This window comes from Zootoca vivipara, chromosome 14 (assembly GCF_965207765.1).
Source record: "Zootoca vivipara chromosome 14, rZooViv2.hap1.1, whole genome shotgun sequence".
Taxonomy (NCBI): domain Eukaryota; kingdom Metazoa; phylum Chordata; class Lepidosauria; order Squamata; family Lacertidae; genus Zootoca; species Zootoca vivipara.
In genome coordinates this window covers 33285574-33303309 of record NC_142597.1, presented here as the reverse complement: position 1 = coordinate 33303309, position 17736 = coordinate 33285574, and the positions used below count along the sequence as shown (strand labels likewise).

The 17736-nt window shown below is 49.4% G+C and overlaps 1 protein-coding gene across 3 annotated transcripts in view; it reads right to left on the bottom strand.

Annotated features, from left to right (window-relative positions):
* CAMKK1 (calcium/calmodulin dependent protein kinase kinase 1) overlaps window positions 1-17736 on the bottom strand; it is an 86084-nt gene that overhangs the window by 48898 nt on the left and 19450 nt on the right. The window contains exon 1 of one of the 3 annotated variants that reach the window (XM_088657754.1): window positions 1168-1188. The exons of the other annotated variants lie outside the window; for them this stretch is intronic. The gene's annotated coding sequence lies outside the window, so the exon portion shown is untranslated. Of the gene's footprint in view, window positions 1-1167; window positions 1189-17736 lie in introns of those variants that run through there. 3 annotated transcript variants of the gene reach the window in all.

The window sequence follows — 17736 nt, the reverse complement described above, 5'->3', positions numbered from 1 at the left end:
GGAGAAGGACTCTTGTTAAAACTTCCTCCTGGGCACTTTTCCCTGACGCAAACAGGGCCAATGCAAATTTCCCCTGTCCGGAGATGCTATCAGCCAACGGAGGGTGAAGCACGTAGCCTTTTGATTACTGTTGGAATATCGTAACAAAACAAAACCAAAAAAGGACAAGAGGCAAAGGAAGAAGATGCAAATTAAGGATACCCACGCAGAACCAGTTTGGAGAGAATAGCAGTTGGTTCTAGCCAACTCCTTCAGGAAGGCGCGCATCAAGACCAACCCTACCCAAATGGGCCTTGATTACTACCACTCATTTTTTTTAAAAAACCATTTCAATAAAATGACGCCAAATAAAATGATACCCAAACCACAGAGACAGCGCGGCGTAGTGGTTAAGGTGTTGGGCTTGGATCTTGGAGACCAGGATTCAAATCTCCACTCAGCCATGAAGCCAACTGGGTGTGACCTTGGGGAAGCAGTCCCTGCCTGCCTCTCAGCCTAAACAACCTCGCTGGGTTGTTGTGAGGGTTGAATGAGGAGGGGGAGAACCATGTATGCTAGCTACACTGAGCTTCTTGGAGAAAAGAAGTGGGATAGAAACGGGTGTGGGGCGCAGCACAACAAACGTTTTGGGACAATGTCGCTACTGCCCGCCTTCTCCGCCTTTATCTTTCAGTTCCTGCACAATCCCCCCTTGAAAACGGCAGGAAAGAACTGTATGCTGGGATAGCGCCCATAGCTGCCAAGTTATCCCCTTTTTTCAGGGATTTTCCCTTATGCTGAATAGGCTTCCTCGCGAGAAAAGGGAAAACTTGGCAGCTATGATAGCGCCCCAAATTTCCCTTTACTCCCGCCATTTCTCAGCTCCCAGAATCCTTTGAGGGAAAGCATGACAGTTTTAACGTGGCATGAAAGTGCTTTAAGCGTACGGCATGAATGTGGCCGCAGTCTCAAAAGAGGTCTTTTCGCCGGAACAACATCCTCCCTTTCTAGTTGTGGAAGAGGGCAGCAAAGGAATGGCAGGGGGGGTGGCATGGTATTTTACCGGTTCTTCTAAGACACCCCCCCCCAACCCTAACAATATGTTTCCTTTCTCATGGGGAAGGAGCTGTCTGCTGATGTTTGGACACCTGGCCAAAAGGAAATGAAATTGTTTCAAATAAAACTCACGCTCCCCTTGGAGATCCCCAGGCATAACTGCCCGCGATTCATCTCCCTCCCTGCAGAGCAGCTGCTGAAAAGAACCCCAGCGTGGCAGTAAAATCTGCCCCATGCTATTTCAGGAAAAGGCAGTTAGTTTATTGCGATTTTCCATTGCAGTGCTGAGCTGCTGCCTTTTAAAAAGCATATGCGACACACAACTGCTGCTCAATGGCAACATGAAAGTCATGCAACAGAGGTTAGGGATGGAGGGGAAATTTGCTTCGGGTTTGTGTTTCGATGTCAGCCTTCCGCATTCCCACTTCCCAAAACAAGACCCGTAAACCAAATGTAGCCCTCAGAATCTTGCACTTCTCTGAATTTCAGGAGGTGGTTCTAAAAGCAAAACAAAAACAAAAACTATGTAGTAGGGCAGTGATGGGCAACCTTTTGAGCTTGTGTGTCAAAATTTGCCAAAAACCAAGCATAACTCAGGTGGTGTGTCACTTTGAGGGGAAAAAAAACACAATTTCGCGATACTTGTAGTTTAAATAACAAAAATGTATAATTGTAATATATAACTGTATTTAATAAATCAAAAACTAATTATTTAACCAAACCAAAAACCCCTTATTTATCACAAAGTGCCCAGAGTTGTTGAGCTTTTTGGGGGGAGCTGCTGACCAAAGTTTTGGAGGATTTTTTGGGGGGTGTGTGTGCAAAAGTTGCTTTGCTTTGGGGGGGGGATGCCCCAAAGTTGCTGCACTTTTTTGGGGGGGGGGAAGAGAACAGAAATAAATGACGAATAATAATTTCGCTGGAACTAACACACAGCACCGACATAGTCTGCCAAAGCGCCAGAAAAAAACAGCACAGAAAGGGTTAAAAAAACAATCTCTGGCTACCAGCAACAACAACAAAAAAGGACCCGGGTTTTAACAGCGGAGACAAGCTGTAGGAGGGGCGGGAGAACAAATGGGGGGGACAACAACAACAGCGTGAATGGGCCAATGGGGCGCATGCCAGCAGTGAGGGCTCTGCGTGTCACGTCTGACACGCGTGTCATAGGTTCGCCATCACTGTAGTAGGGGAAAGTGTGCATAAATATGCATTTTAGGGAAATCTGTTAGGCAAAGCTCAAGGTGCTTATCTTAGTGTTCAAAGTCCGAAAAGACCCCCAAATACTTGAAAGGCAGCCACCTTCCCCACAGACCCTCCGGGTGTTAAGATCAGCAGAGGGGGCCTTCTTAGTAGTTCCACCTCTCTCAGAAGTTCAGGGGGGGCTGGCCCAGGAGAGAGGGCCTTCTCTGTGGCAGCCCCTAAGATACAGAGTTGGCACCCTGTTCTTCTTGCTGAATCAGATATCCAGCTAGGATAGTGCAGGGATGCTTTTCCTCTGAGAACGTGACTATTTCTATGCAAGCGTAGAGTTGAGGCGAGGGAATGCCTCTCTATAAGCCTGGGGACTCCACTTAAACATCACAAGAGTGCAGTTATTGAAGAAATCCACAGTGCCAACCTAATTTGATTGAGGATGGACCACGGCACCAAAACCATGGTTCAACCTCAGACATATTTGCCTCCTCTCAGGCCCTCTGGTCTCTGGGAAAGGCGTGCAAATTGGAGACCTTGGCTTTGATTGCAGGGGCGGAGCAGAAGGAGTAATATTATCTGGCAACCTTATCTAGGTTCTGCTGGCTGGCATTTCCTCTAACTGGGTTGGATCCCTCTCCCTTGCATTATTTATGGCAAGCTTAGGGGCAGATCAAAGGAGTGCTGATCCGAAAGGCATCATAACAGGAAGAGAGGAGCCGCCATAAAAGGAATACCCTTGCCATCTTCCCAGGACATCAAGGAATTTGTTTCTCTCGTCAGAAATCTCTCAGTGATATAGCTGATCCCCTTCCCTGACCTACGATGAGAGAGAGAGAAATAGTTTTGTTTTAAAAAATGCTAGCCATTTGTCTTTTTGAGTTCCGTCAGTACAGACATGAGAAGAGCCTGCTGGATCAGGCCAATGGCCCATTTATTCCAGCATCCTGTTCTCACAGCGGCCAGCCAGGTGCCTTTGGGAAACCTGAAAGCAGGATTCAAGCACAAGATCCCTCTCCCCTCCTTAGGGAGCTGGGTATGTTTAGCCTGGAGAAGAGAAGGTTAAGGGGTGATATGATAGCCATGTTCAAATATATGAAAGGATGTCATATGGAGGAGGGAGAAAGATTGTTTTCTGCTGCTCCAGAGAAGCGGACACGGAGCAATGGATTCAAACTTCAAGAAAGAAGATTCCACTTAAACATTAGGAAGAACTTCCTGACAGTAAGAGCTGTTTGACAGTGGAATTTGCTGCCAAGGAGTGTGGTGGAGTCTCCTTCTTTGGAGGTCTTTAAGCAGAGGCTTGACAGGCATATGTCAAGAATGCTTTGGTGGTGTTTCCTGCTTGGCAGGGGGTTGGACTGGATGGCCCTTGTGGTCTCTTCCAACTCTATGATTCTATGATTCCTGCAATGCAGGAATCACAGCTAAAGAATCCCTGATAGGTGTCTTATCTAAGTCCTATTGAATTCAACAGGGGATGAGGACTGCAGCTCTGGTCACTCTCATTCTTTCATGCCAATTCCTGGGGCACAACTGTCGCTGGATCGGGACCTGGTGTGCAAGGTACCCTGCTTTCTCTATGATTTTCACGGCCCACATTAGTGGTGGCTGAATAGCAGAACAAGACCAGCTTAAAGGTAAAGGGACCCCCGACTGTTAGGTCCAGTCGCGGACGACTCTGGGGTTGCGGCGCTCATCTCGCTTCCGGGTCACGTGGCCAGCATGACTAAGCTGCTTCTGGCGAACCAGAGCAGCGCACGGAAATGCCGTTTACCCTCCCGCCGGAGCGGTACCTATTTATCTACTTGCACTTTGATGTACTTTCAAACTGCTAGGTGGGCAGGAGCTGGGACCGAACAACAGGAGCTCACCCCGTCGCGGGGATTCGAACCGCTGACCTTCTGATCGGCAAGCCCTAGGCTCAGTGGTTTAACTCACAGCGCCACCCGCGCCATAAAGTCATATAGCAAGGTTTGCATGTAAAAATCTGTTCCGAAGCACTCCAGGGCTCCGAATGAACAATTTCATCCCAAAGTCAAGAGCGATCACAATAATCACTTGCTTTCTGCGCTATTACAGCCAGTTCGGGAAGTTCAAAACAATGGGGATGGGGAAGGAGACAGGAAGAAAGGAGAGGGAGCCCATGGATGTATTATACTTTATCTTCCAGCTTTTAATTACACAATGACACTCATTTGCATAATCAGACGCAATTACCCTAATTGCACATATAAGCAACAATCAGACAAAAATTACCCAAGGAGGGGGGGGGAGGCAGGCGGGAGGCCAATTTAAAACAAAATATGTTCAGGAAAAATGAAAGCTGCAATGCTAACCTCGTGGGGCCAAGAGGTCTGACTCACAAGACACCCAACACAACCTCGGTTCTCTGCCATTAGTTAAGCCCGAGATCTAAAATGACACTAGTCCTCATGAAAATAGCACAATAGCTGCTGTTCACAACCCTGTGCTCAGAAGCCACTGGGATAAGGGGAGGGCTGGTGGAAAGTTAGGAGGCAAAAATAATTCAGCTACCTGCAGTTTGTTTGTTTGCTTGTTTGTTTATAGAAGTAAAGGCAATTCTCGTTTTTGTGGGGGGTATGCATCGATGGGGCTCATGTAAAGCTTTCAGCCTCATTTTGTCCATTGAGTGAAGTTTTTAGGTCACTTCTGGATTTGGGTATCAAGTGGATGTTTGTCAGTCGGATGTTTCCTGTATTTATATACAGTGGTACCTCTGGTTAAGAACTTAATTCGTTCCCGAGGTCTGTTCTTAACCTGAAACTGTTCTTAACCTGAAGCACCACTTTAGCTAATGGGGCCGCCGTGCTGCCAGAGCACAATTTCTGTTCTCATGCTGAAGCAAAGTTCTTAACCCGAGGTACTATTTCTGGGTTAGCGGAGTCTGTAACCTGAAGCGTTTGTAACCTGAAGTGTTTGTAGCCTGAGGTACCACTGTACTGCTATCTTATTATTATTATTATTATTATTATTATTATTATTATTATTATTATTGATACCCTGCCCATCTGGCTGGGTTTCCCCAGCCATTCTCACGTTTGTGGGGACCATAAAGAGTTTGCCAACATCTGTTTGTAAACCGCCTTGACATAGATGCAAAAGGCAATCAATATATTAAAAATAATAATTCCAGCCAGCGCTTATTAGTGTGTGTGTGTGTGCTCATAGGTAAATGTTGTTTGTAAATAGCGAAGTCAGAACACAGAGAATCCTTGATCTGTGCCCCAGGGATGGGAGTATGTGACAATTCTGATTTCTATCAGTTTCTCATTTTTCCATTCATACATTCAGCTCTCCGCATTTCCACACCAGTTTGTGGATTATTAATAGTATCATTAAATCCTTCTGACGATTCATCAGCATTTTACTGAGGATTTAGCCTAATGAAAACTTCTTTAGAAATGCAATTTTCCTTATTGTACTGGGTGGTTCTGTGCTATTTTTGTAGTAGTATATTAATGTGTTTCCATGCACATCTTATCTTAATACAGTGGTACCTCGGTTTACAAACACAATTGGTTCTGGAAGGTCACCGAGGAGGAAGTGAAGAACTCCGTCAAAACAATCCCGAGTTTGGCTGCTGTGATGCGTACCGCCGCCGCCGCGACACTATGTTGTGTAGGGCTTAAAAGTCACCAACCATTGTGTGGTTGATAGTACAGTGGTACCTCGGTTTAAGTACACAATTGGTTCCGGAAGTCTGTACTTTACCTGAAGCGTACTTTACCTGAAGCAAACTTTCCCATTGAAAGTAATGGAAAGTGGATTACAGTGGTACCTCTACTTACGAATTTAATGAGTTCCGAAAACACACATTTGTAAGTCAAAAAAAATTGTAAGTCGAATCCCATAGGAATGCACTGGGAGAAAAAATTCGTAAGTAGAAGCAACCCTATCTAAAAATTCGTAAGTAGAAAAAATCCTATCTAAACCACATCCAAGATGGCGGACGGAGCTCCATTCGTAAGTAGAAACATTCGTAAGTAGAGTTATTCGTAAGTAGAGGTACCACTGTAATCCGTTCCAGGCGGGTCCATGGAGTACTTAACCTGAAGCTTACTTAACCTGAAGCGAACTTTCCCATTAAAGTAATGGAAAGTGGATTAATCCGTTCCAGATGGGTCCGCGGATTACTTAAACTGAAAATACTGAAACAGAGGCGTACTTAAACCGAGGTATGACTGTATATGCATTTTGGTACACGTTACGGGATTGTAAATTCAGAGGAGTGTGATTTGTTGTTGTTGCTGCCGCCAATAATTTTATTCCTTTTTATAGTATATAGATACAGAGAGAGAGAGAGAGAGAGAGAGAGAGAGAGAGAGAGAGAGAGAGAGATAGCAGTCCTAGACCCAGTACAATCAGGTCAGGGAGCATGGTCTCTACAATACTAGTGAAGTTCCAAAAGAGAGAAACATCAAAACATTAAAGCAGTGTTGGTCAAACTTGGCCCTCCAGCCGTTTTGGGACTACAATTCCCATCATCCCTGACCACTTGTCCTGTTAGCTAGGGATGATGGGAGTTGTAGTCCAACAACAGCTGGAGGGCCAAGTTTGGCCAACACTACATTAAAGCAATCAGCAAGCAGAAAAACAAAAAAACTGAGCACCAGTAATATATGTGCTATCCAGAAAATAGGATTTGCAGGCAGAGTTTCAGAAAACTAAAGAAGGAAAGACAGAGAAAAAAGCACTTCAGTTCATTGCCCTAGCCATTTAAACGCTGGAATGGCAACAGATCCATCTGTTGCATCCTTTATATACGTAATGAAATCACACCATACCCAAGAGAATGTGCCTTTTTTACTTTGACCTTGGACAATTTTCAAGTAATTTTTTTTTCTAAAATAGCTGTCTCCCAGACTTTCGGACACCATGGTTTTATCCTCTTTGTAAAGCACTCTGAGGGCTTTTTCTAACAATCAAGCAGAGCGCATAACTTTTACGAGACGAATAAAATAAATCAATGTTCGAAGGTCTACCCCTCCAGAACCTGGCCCTTCCACCACTATCGCCAGTTCCTTTCGGGACAGCGAATTTCTAAAGATGGCTGTGGTTCAGTTTGTTGTTGCCCCCCCCCTTAAACTGCGAACGAGGCGGCTTCACGATGATACGCGAACCGAATTTAATTTCTTCCCACTTCCGCACTGCAGCTAGTCGGGGATCTATCTTGCAGGCCCCCCTAGGTGCTTCTGGAGGAACGATAATATGATTCTCCTTCGGGTTATTAATGGTTCTAAAAACCCACCAGGAGTGGGAAGAAATTGGAGGGCTGAGAGAGAGAGAGAGGCGACAATGCAAACCAATGCAATGCAAGAAAGTTGACAGGGCTTGCTGCTGACAGAAGCCAGGCGCTTGAAATACTTACGGGCTCCCGGGTGATAGCGAAGTTGTCATTGCTATGGCAACAGATTGCTTACATTCATTCTTGGGGAAGATATAAAAAGCGATGAAGATGAGTGACACAGGAAGAGAAAAGAGGTTTGGGGGGAAATGTAATGGCTTTGTGCCAGAGGGAATGATCCGAAGGACGCTAAAGGCATCCGAGAGGAAGAAGGGTTTAGTTAGCAGAGGCCCCCACCACGCTAGGCGTCTTGCAGGCCACGGAAAGGACGCGTGGGTAGAGTACCTTTTGGACAAAATTTTCGTCCCCGAAATCGGGATTTGCAGGAAGGGCGCGGCGCCTTCAGGTCCGGCGCTTGTCAGCAAGGACACACACCAGTTGCCTTCTGGTCTGGCAGATTGGTGCAATGGCTCACACCAGAGTGCCAGACCAAAAAAATGGGACCTTCTGGGATCCAAAAGGAGCCTGGGATTGGCTTCCGTGATCCAGGGTGTCCCGCTTAAAATGGGACGCTTGCGGGGTATGGTATATGAAATATACTCGGAGTCGAGAGTGAATTTCATGCTCTTTATTCAGCTCATATTCATCAAGGAGAAGAAGAGAAGACGAATCGCTCTTTTCCCAAAACCATCTGCTTATATACATTATTTACACAATGGGCCTTGCGTGATTGGCTACTTCAGGGCTACACCTGTGGGCCAATTATATTGTGGATTGACTTCTGCCTGCAGCCTGATTGGCTGCTCCTACAGGCCAATCAGGTAGCAGATTCACTTCTGCCAGCCGCCTGATTGGCTGCTCCAGCAGGCCAATCAGGTTGCGGATTCACTTCCACCTGGAGTTGGATTAGGTAGCTCCCGCTGATTCTGAATCCTATTGTTCTAGGATTCAGCTCAGTACATAACACCCCTCCCCTCTAAGTTCCAGTCCTGCCCGGGAAGTTGCATTCGTAGTCCCCAAGGTCTGCTGGCCGCCTCCGTGTGCGTTGTGGCCTGGGGTGTTCCTTGGTCAGGGGTTCTGGTTCTGGCTCGTGTTCCGAGGTGGCTGGCTGTGCCGGGGCTGTCTGGTCTGGCGCCACTGAACCACTAGGTTGTGACTCTGGTTCCGGTGTCCTTCCAGCCTCGGGGCGCCCCTCTGTGCCTACTGCTTCTGCTTCCCCTGCCCACCCCTCTCGCTCTACAGGCCTCACTGCCCTGCTGTCCCCTTGGGACCCCTCTGTCCCGCTCTCCTCCCGGGTTCCTCCCGGGAATCGTCGCCGTAGCTGGTCGCAGTGGCGGCGCCAACATTGCCCCCCTTCCGTTAGTACCTCGTACGACACGGGACCGGTCACCTTGGTGACTGTGGCGGGTACCCATGCTGGGCCTGCCCCAAAATTCTTTGCATACACTGGGTCCTGGGCCACAAATGTCCGGGGGTTCCTGCCTTTCCCCACCACTACCTCATCCTGAGCTCTGTCGGGGTGAAGTCGGTCCAGTCTAGTTGCAAGGCGCCGGCCCATGAGTAGTTCAGCTGGGCTCCGGCCCGTCGTTGTGCTTGGGGTGCTGTGCTGTGCTAGAAGAAATGCGGCAAGGCGGTATTCCCAGTCCCCTTGTGTTATGCGGCGGAGGCTGTCCTTGGTGGTCCGCACCATGCGCTCCACTTGGCCATTGGTGGCAGGGTGGAATGGTGCTGAGCGGATGTGGCGGATGGCGTTCTGCGCTGTGAAGGTCTGGAACTCCTCTGACGTGAATGCGGTTCCATTGTCCGAGACGAGGGTGTCAGGGAGCCCGTGGGTTGCAAACAGCTTACGTAGTACCCGGATGGCTGCCGCCGTAGAAGTGGACGGTACCAGTGCGACCTCCAGCCATTTGGTGTAGGAATCCACCACTATGAAGAATGTTTTTCCCTGGAAGGGGCCAGCGAAGTCCACGTGCAAGCGTGACCATGGATGTCGGGCAGACTCCCAGGGCTGGACTGGGGCCCTTGGGGGATCCGGGCGGGATTCTTGGCAGGTCTGGCAGTGTTGGACCGAGGCCTCTATCTCTCTGTCAATCCCCGGCCACCACACATAACTCCTGGCAAGGGCCTTCATCCTCACTACCCCTGGATGTGTCTCGTGTAGGGCTGTGAGGACCCTTTTGCGGAGGGGCTGGGGAACAACAACCCTGCTTCCCCATAACAGGCACCCCTTGTGGGCCGACAGTTCATGTTTGCGGTTTGTGTAGCCAGCGAATTCTGGCCCGGGGCTGCTGCTGGGCCATCCTCGCCACACCCAGTCCAGGACCCGGGAGATGACCCTATCTTTTGTGGAATGGTGCGCAACTTCTTGTGCCTGAATGGGTCGGTCGGGAAGCAGCTCCAGGGTCATAACCTCTTGCGCAGGCGCTGGGTCGGGGCCTGTTTCTGGTAGTGGTAGCCTGCTGAGTGCGTCTGCGTGGCCCATCGCCTTCCCAGGGCGGTGGATTAGTGCATACTGGTAGCCGGCAAGGAAAATTGACCACCTGAGGACACGTGGAGACAACACTTGGGGAGTCTGCTTCTCGGGGGCAAACAGGCCAAGCAACGGCTTGTGGTCCGTCACTATGGTAAAGGGCCGCCCGTACAAGAAATCATGGAATTTTTTTACGCCCTTCACGATTGCCAGACCCTCCTTGTCAATCTGTGAGTAGTTTCGTTCGGCTGCAGCAAGCGTCTGGGAGAAGTATGCCACCGGCACCTCTCTTCCATCCGGGAGTTGGTGTCCCAGGACAGCGCCGATGCCATAGGGAGAGGCGTCGCATGCCAGCACCACTGGCAGCCTCTCGTCGAAGTGTGCCAAGACCGAGTTCGAGACGAGCAAGTCCTTGACTGCCTGGAATGCGGCCCTTTGTCGCTGGCCCCACACCCAAGGGGCCCTTTTATCTAGGAGTCTGTGTAGGGGCTCCGCTACCGCTGCCTTATGGGGAAGGAAGGCATGGTAAAAGTTCAATAGTCCCAAGAATGACTGAAGTTCGGGCTTGCTCTTGGGCGCTGGGGCCTCACAAATGGCCCGTACCTTGTCACCGGTTGGATGGACCCCTTCTGCGTCCACCTTAAATCCCAGAAAGTCCACCTGCGGCACTCCCAGTAAACACTTTTCCCGCTTCACCTTGAGGCCCGCCGTCTGGAAACGGTGCAGGACGGAGCGGAGGCGGTCCTCAAATTCCTCTGGTGTGGGCCCGGCGATCAGTACATCATCGAAGAAGGGGGTGACGCCAGGAATCCCTTTAAGGAGAGAGTCCATTAGATTCTGGAATATGCCTGGTGCCACGCTAACGCCAAATTGCAGCCGCTTTACTCTGAATGCCCCTCTGTGCGTCACAATCGTCTGAGCCTCTGCTGTGGCTTCGTCCACAGGCAACTGTTGATGCGCTTGGGCCAAGTCCAGTTTGCCAAAGATTTTTGACCCAGCCAGGGTGGCGAGGACATGGCTGACCACTGGCACTGGGTATGCATGGGCCGTGAGAGCCTTGTTTATGGTGCATTTGTAGTCTGCACAGATGCGGACCGAACCGTTAGGCTTGACGGGTGTGACAATTGGAGTTTCCCAGGGGGCGTTGGGCACCGGCTCCAGCACTCCTTGCTCCACGAGCCGGTCCAATTCCTCGTCTATGCGGGGTTTCAGGGCGAACGGGACCCGGCGGGCCTTGTGCCTGATGGGTCGTACAGCGGGGTCTAGCTGTAGGGCAATGGGGGGTCCTGTATATCGTCCCAATGCCCCATCGAAAACCCCTGGAAACTCTTTGCATATGGCGTCCACGTCCACTTGTAAGCTAGTGCGGTTCACCCCGGTAACGGCTAGCCCCAGAGGTCCAAACCATGCCAGTCCCAGTAAGCTAACGTAGGGGCCCTTAACTACCAGCAAGTCCAATTGTTGCTTTCGCCCTCCATATTGCACCCTGAAGGTCCCCACCCCCATTGTAGGGACCTTACGTTTCTGGAAGTCCCGGAGGGTGAATGGGGCCGGCCTTAGTTTGGGACCCCCATTAGGGCACAGTTCCCTTAATGTTCGGGCCGAGATTATGGATAGAGTTGAACCCGTGTCCAGCTCCATGCGGCATGGGGCTCCCTCTATCTGTACCTCTATATAAATTTTCTCTGTGCTGGGATGGGGCAACTGGAATACCTGGTAGTCCGTGATCTCCGTCGAGTTGCCTTGGTGCATGGTGCCGTGTGACCTGGGGCTCCTGGGTCGGTCATCTGATGCTTGTCGACGGGTGAGTCGAGCCCGACACACCCGGGCGATGTGTCCCAATTTTCTGCACTGCCTGCACTCTGCGTTGCGGAAACGACAGGTCCTCCTCTCGTGGTTCTCCCCGCAGCTTGCACAGTTCCCTCCTTCTCGTCGAGGCTGCTGTGGTGTGTGTGCTGCTTGAGTGCGCCGCTGTACTCGGTGTACTTCCTCCCTGTCAGATTCGGATTCGTCAGTGAGGTCTTCGTGGTAGACCCTCGGTTGGGATGGCGGGGCCGGTCGTGCCTCTTGCATTGACCTCTCGGCGGCTTCGGTTGCCAGGGCTTCCTCCAGAGCAATCTGGAACGTGAGGTCTTTTTTGGCGTAGAGGCGTCGTTGCAACATCTCGTCCCTCAGGCCACCGACGAGGCGGTCACGAAGCATGTTCTCCAACTCTGAGAAGTTGCATAACCGGGCGGCTTGGCAGAGGGAGGTCACAAACCCAGTTATGGTTTCCCCCGGGGCTTGCCGCTTTGCGTAGAAGGCATTTCGGCAAGCTACCACCGAGGGCTGTGGTGAAAAGTGCTCCTTCAGCCGTTCCATTATTGTTTTGTAAGAGACGGTAGCGACATCTCTAGGTGCAAGGAGAGCCCGGGCGATTTCAAACGTCTCCTCTCCACAGACGCTGAAGAATGTCGCCCTCTTCATGGCATCGTTGGTGACTTCTTTCGCTTGCAGGAGGAAGTTGAAACGGGCGGCGTACCCTTCCCAGTCTCCTGATGCTGGTTTGAATGGCAAGAAGCTGCTGTCGGTTGCCATTCTGGGTTCCTTGGGTCCTGGAGCTGAAGCCTGGATGCACGGTGCGATGCAGCGGTGCAGCAGGTGGCGGTGCTGCGGTGCAGTGCGTGGTGGCGGTCAGCTCAGCAGGATCCCACCTTCGTCGCCAGTGAAGGAGCAGTACATAACAGTATAGTACTCCATGATCTGGGAATTTCCAGACAGGGATATTGCAATGCACGCTATGTGAGGCCGCCCTCGAATACGACTCAGGAAATCCAAGTGGTCCGAAATGCAGCAGCCTGGGGTTCTGTTTAGATCTCACATAAACCCCATTTCAAAGCAGTCGCAACGGCTGCCAGTTCGTTTCTGGGGCCTCACGCTGGTGTTTAAAGCCCTAAAAGACTTTAGGCCCCCCCAAGCCAGCCTCTTTCCCTAGAGACTCTATTGGGTGCTGAGATTGGTAGCTCCTCCGCCCTCAGAGTCTCACAGGGGTGGCAGCCCAGGAGAGGGCCTTCTCTGTGGTGCCCCCCTAAGCTGTGGCCCAACCTCCCCAGGGAAGTGCATTGGGCAGCTTCATTATACAGCTTCCAGAGGATGCTGAAGACGCACCTCTTTACCCTGGCTTCTGACACTTGAGGTGTATATTAGGGTGAAGGGCGGGTAATAGAAATAAATAAATAACAAAACACTGTTGCTCCTCCCAAAAGCGCTTTTTCCACGGCAAGATTATGGTGCCCAAAATGGCTGCCGTGCTCTCACGCAAATAAAGGGGGGGGTGTCCCAGTTTTCCTGGGACAGTTGAGGGGTTTGCAATTTTGTTCAAAGAAAAGGATAGAGGATTAAAAAGCAGGGAGAGTTCTGCTGGACCAGGCACAGTTATAAATGCCTGATGCAATCACATTTTTGAAAAAAGAATGACTAAATCAAGGTTTCCAGAAAGGATTCGTAACTATTTGCAGCTTTCTGCGTAGCCCCTTAGAGCAAGTAGGAGGCGAACAGGAAAACAAACACCAGGCCCTATTAACTGCGTTTTACATTAAGGATGTGCAGAAATTATTCGGCTCCATCTGGAGCCCATCAGCCCCTCCCTGGGCAAACGGAGGGTTTTTTTTCCCCTTCAGGTGTGCAGTCAGCTTGTCAAAGCAACACAAATTAGGCCTACGGAGCAAGCAGCAAAACATCTGCTCCCCACCAGCTAATTTTGCATATTTAACATTTTCTCCGCCATGTTCATTTTAGTTACACAACAGACGCAAGCTGTCCTGACCGGCACAGTTATCTCTCTCTCTCTCCCTTAATCCCTCCAACCACAAAATAATTCAAGGGTGAGAAGCAGGAGATGACAGTGGAAAGAGACAGGCGTATTACAGTCACCTGCTCATTGGGGAAGCAATCTAAACCCCATGGTCAGCATAAGTAAGGCTGCAGCACCTGGGAATTTTCAGTTTTGAGAAAAGGCAAGAAAGAGGCAATATGACAGAAGTTTATAACAATATGCATGGAATGGAGGCAGCGGATGGAGAAAAGTTTTTCTCCCTCTCTCGTAACACCAGAACTTGTGGAACTCCAGTGATAGTTGGGAGATTCAGGACAGATAAAAGAAAGTACATCTTCACGTTGTGCATAGTTAATATGGCATTTATTCTGATAGGAGGCAGGGATGGCTACAAACTTGGAGAGGACAAATACTGTACACAGAGAAGGTGATTACAGACCCTCCATAGGTACAGTGGTACCTCGGGTTAAGTACTTAGTTGGTTCCGGGGTGCCATTCACACCCTGAAAAGCACTTAACCCGAGCGGCGATAGTGCACGCGTGCGAAGCGCCGATAAAGTGCTTCTGCGCACGCGCAAAGCACAAACGCTTCTGCGCATGCACGCATGGTGGTACCCGGAAGTAAACACTTAACCTGAAAGTACGCAACCTGAAGCATACTTAAGCCAAGGTATGACTGTAATTAAAAGCCCTAACCCTCCAAGTGTCCCTGTTCTCCAGAGACAGTCCCGGATTTACAGAAGCCGTCCTCGTTTCTGATTTGATCCCAGAATGCCCCGCTTTTCCTTAGGACGTCCCTATTTTCATCGGAGAAATGTTGGAGGGTATGGAGTTATGTGACCCCCCAAGCCAAGGAGGAAAGTACTGTAACTATACAACCTTCAGAAGACATCTGAAGGCAGCCCTGTATAGGAAAGTTTTAAAAATGATTAATGTTTTATTATGTTTTCATATATGTTGGAAGCAGCAGAGCGCCTGGGGCAATCCAGTTAGATGGGCGGGGTATAAATAGTAATAAAACAACATTATTTATTATTATTATTAATTGTTGTTGATGTTGTTATTGAATAGGAAGTTCCTATTTTCATCAGAGAAATGTTGGAGGGCATTCTATTGATGGCTACTAGCCATGATGGCTAAACAATTTCTCCTAATATAACTCATTTTTGCATGTTACTTTTTGCTAATACAGTATATGCATTTTTGTGTACAATCCTTGGTTGGAGAACTCCACTGCAAAATTTGAAGAAATGCAAATTTCAAAGGACATCTGTGTTTGGAATCACTTATTGGTTTGCAAACTGCAAATCAGGTGGATTCACTTTTAAACATGAAATGGATCCTGCCAATCCAACCACTAGACCACATCACATCTATTGCTGGAATTAAACTTCCCCTACAGTCAGAAGGTTCAAGTTGGCAAGATGCTTTAGACATTGCAGATCCCTTCCTCCGATGTGGCACACAACTCAAAAACCACATCCAATTAGTCTCCAGCACGCTATACTCTCTTCTGATGCCAGCCTCTACAGTCTGCTGCTCTTGCATTAGGGAATTAAAAATCTCCTTGCAAGATTACATCTTCTGCGCTTCAAACCTGAAGAACACTATGGGAAAAATGAGGGAAACCAAGCTCCCGGGAGACATGCGATGCAGTTTCCAAGGGGAGAGGATGCAACCTGTCAAATCCTGTTCATTCTAAGAGTGCCAGGAAAGGGGGTGGGAGAAGAATGCAAAAGGCCAAATGTGTGTCTGGAGGATGCTTTGCAAACTTTAAAGCGGTTCAGAAGGGAACGGGCCAGGTTACCAACTGGGACGTGCAAGAACAAGGATGGCGAAAGAGAAGGGTGCCATTCTCTTGGGAGTAGCAGTGGGAGCAGCCAGCGGCAAAAGCCAACAGAGCAATAAATGCAAAGTTTACATGTATGTAGTAGGCTACATACCACATATGTATGAGGGTGAAAGAGGAGAGCGCAAAATATGGTCTGAAGCTCAACATCAAAAAAACTAAGATCATGGCCACTGGTCCCATCACCTCCTGCCAAATAGAAGGGGAAGAAATGGAGGCAGTGAGAGAGTTTACCTTCTTGGGTTCCATGATCACTGCAGATGGTGACAGCAGTCACGAAATTAAAAGACGCCTGCTTCTTGGGAGGAAAGCAATGACAAACCTAGACAGCATCTTAAAAAGCAGAGACATCACCTTGCCGACAAAGGTCCGTATAGTTAAAGCTATGGTTTTCCCAGTAGTGATGTATGGAAGTGAGAGCTGGACCATAAAGAAGGCTGATCGCCGAAGAAATGATGCTTTTGAATTATGGTGCTGGAGGAGACTCTTGAGAGTCCCATGGACTGCAAGAAGATCAAACCTATCCATTCTGAAGGAAATGAGCCCTGAGTGCTCACTGGAAGGACAGATCGTGAAGCTGAGGCTCCAATACTTTGGCCACCTCATGAGAAGAGAAGACTCTCTGGAAAAGACCCTGATGTTGGGAAAGATTGAGAGCACTAGGAGAAGGGGACAACAGAGGACGAGATGGTTGGACAGTGTTCTCAAAGCCACCAACATGAGTCCCTGGCGTGATCTGGTCCATGGAGTCACGAAGAGTCGGACACGACTAAACAACTAAACAACAACAAAGTAGGCTACTTTCTGTACAGACACACACACACAGTCAACCATCCCTCTCTAGCCCGGACAATGAAGAGGCATTATCAGAGCTCAAGGTCCAGCCAGGTGAAAATATTTGGCGTGTGAAGCAAGGACACTGATGTGTGTGGCCTGGGGAGGGTTCTGAGGGCCTAATAAAGAGGATTGAAGGGCCACATTCGGGCTTTGGGGCTGAGTTACTCTCCGTCCCCTGTGCCCCTCCCGGTAGTGTTGAATCCTAACTTCCATCATCCCTAGCCACTGGCCAGGCTAGTGGGGCCGGACGGTGTGGGAATTAGACTTTAGTTCCCATTTGCAGAGTAGGCAGAAGACAGCCCTGGCAGGGACGTACCCAGCATCAAAACTATTGGGGGGGGCAAGAGCGGGGGGGCAAGAGAGGGGAAGAGAGAGAGAGGGAGGGAGGGAGGGAGGGAGGAAGGAAGAAAGAGGGGGAAGGAAGGATGGAAGGAAGTATGGAGCTCCCATCTGCCTCCCCCCCAGCTCAGGCTGCTCCCCCCCCACACACACATTCCTGTCGCTGACTGCAGCCGCAGAGGGGGCGAAAGCAGCCCGATTTCTATAACCCGCAGTGACTTATCCGCTTCAGTTTTTGGAGGGGAAAAGTGCGGGTTATGGTCCGTAAAATACGAGCAATTTTTTTCTTGCTTCGGGGGGGGGGAGCTGCCCCCCGCCCCTCGCTGGGTACGCCCATGAGCCCTGGGTTGTTTGACCCTCCTGTTCTCTTTTCACTCCTATAAAAGCTAGGCAAGTGGCTCTCGTTTAAAGTTTAAGGAACAAATTGCTTGGTGTACTTGCAGTTGCGGACTGGGACTGAACATATATACAACGCAGGTGGATGTTGCTGAAGCATCTTACGTAGATTAAACTGCGACAGACAACCTAACATTTACAGGCAGACTGATGCTCTGACTTTGAGGCAGGCAGCAGCACAATGCAACATACTGTACCTGCTGCTCTCTTGCTGTTAAGACTCACAAGATGGTTAGTAACTGAACCACACATGGCATCACAGCCCTTACACGTGCACTTTGGATGCTAACATCCCCAAGCAACAGCTAGAGGAGAGCCAGGGGTTCGCCACCCCCGTTCCACAATGTCTGCCACCACATATCTGCCTTCCGTGTTGAGTGCTTGGAAGTTTTTTAAAAAATGTTTGACGTTTTATTATGGTTTTTTTAATATGTGTTGGAAGCCGCCCAGAGTGGCTGGGGAGACTCAGCCAGATGGGTGGGGTATAAATAATA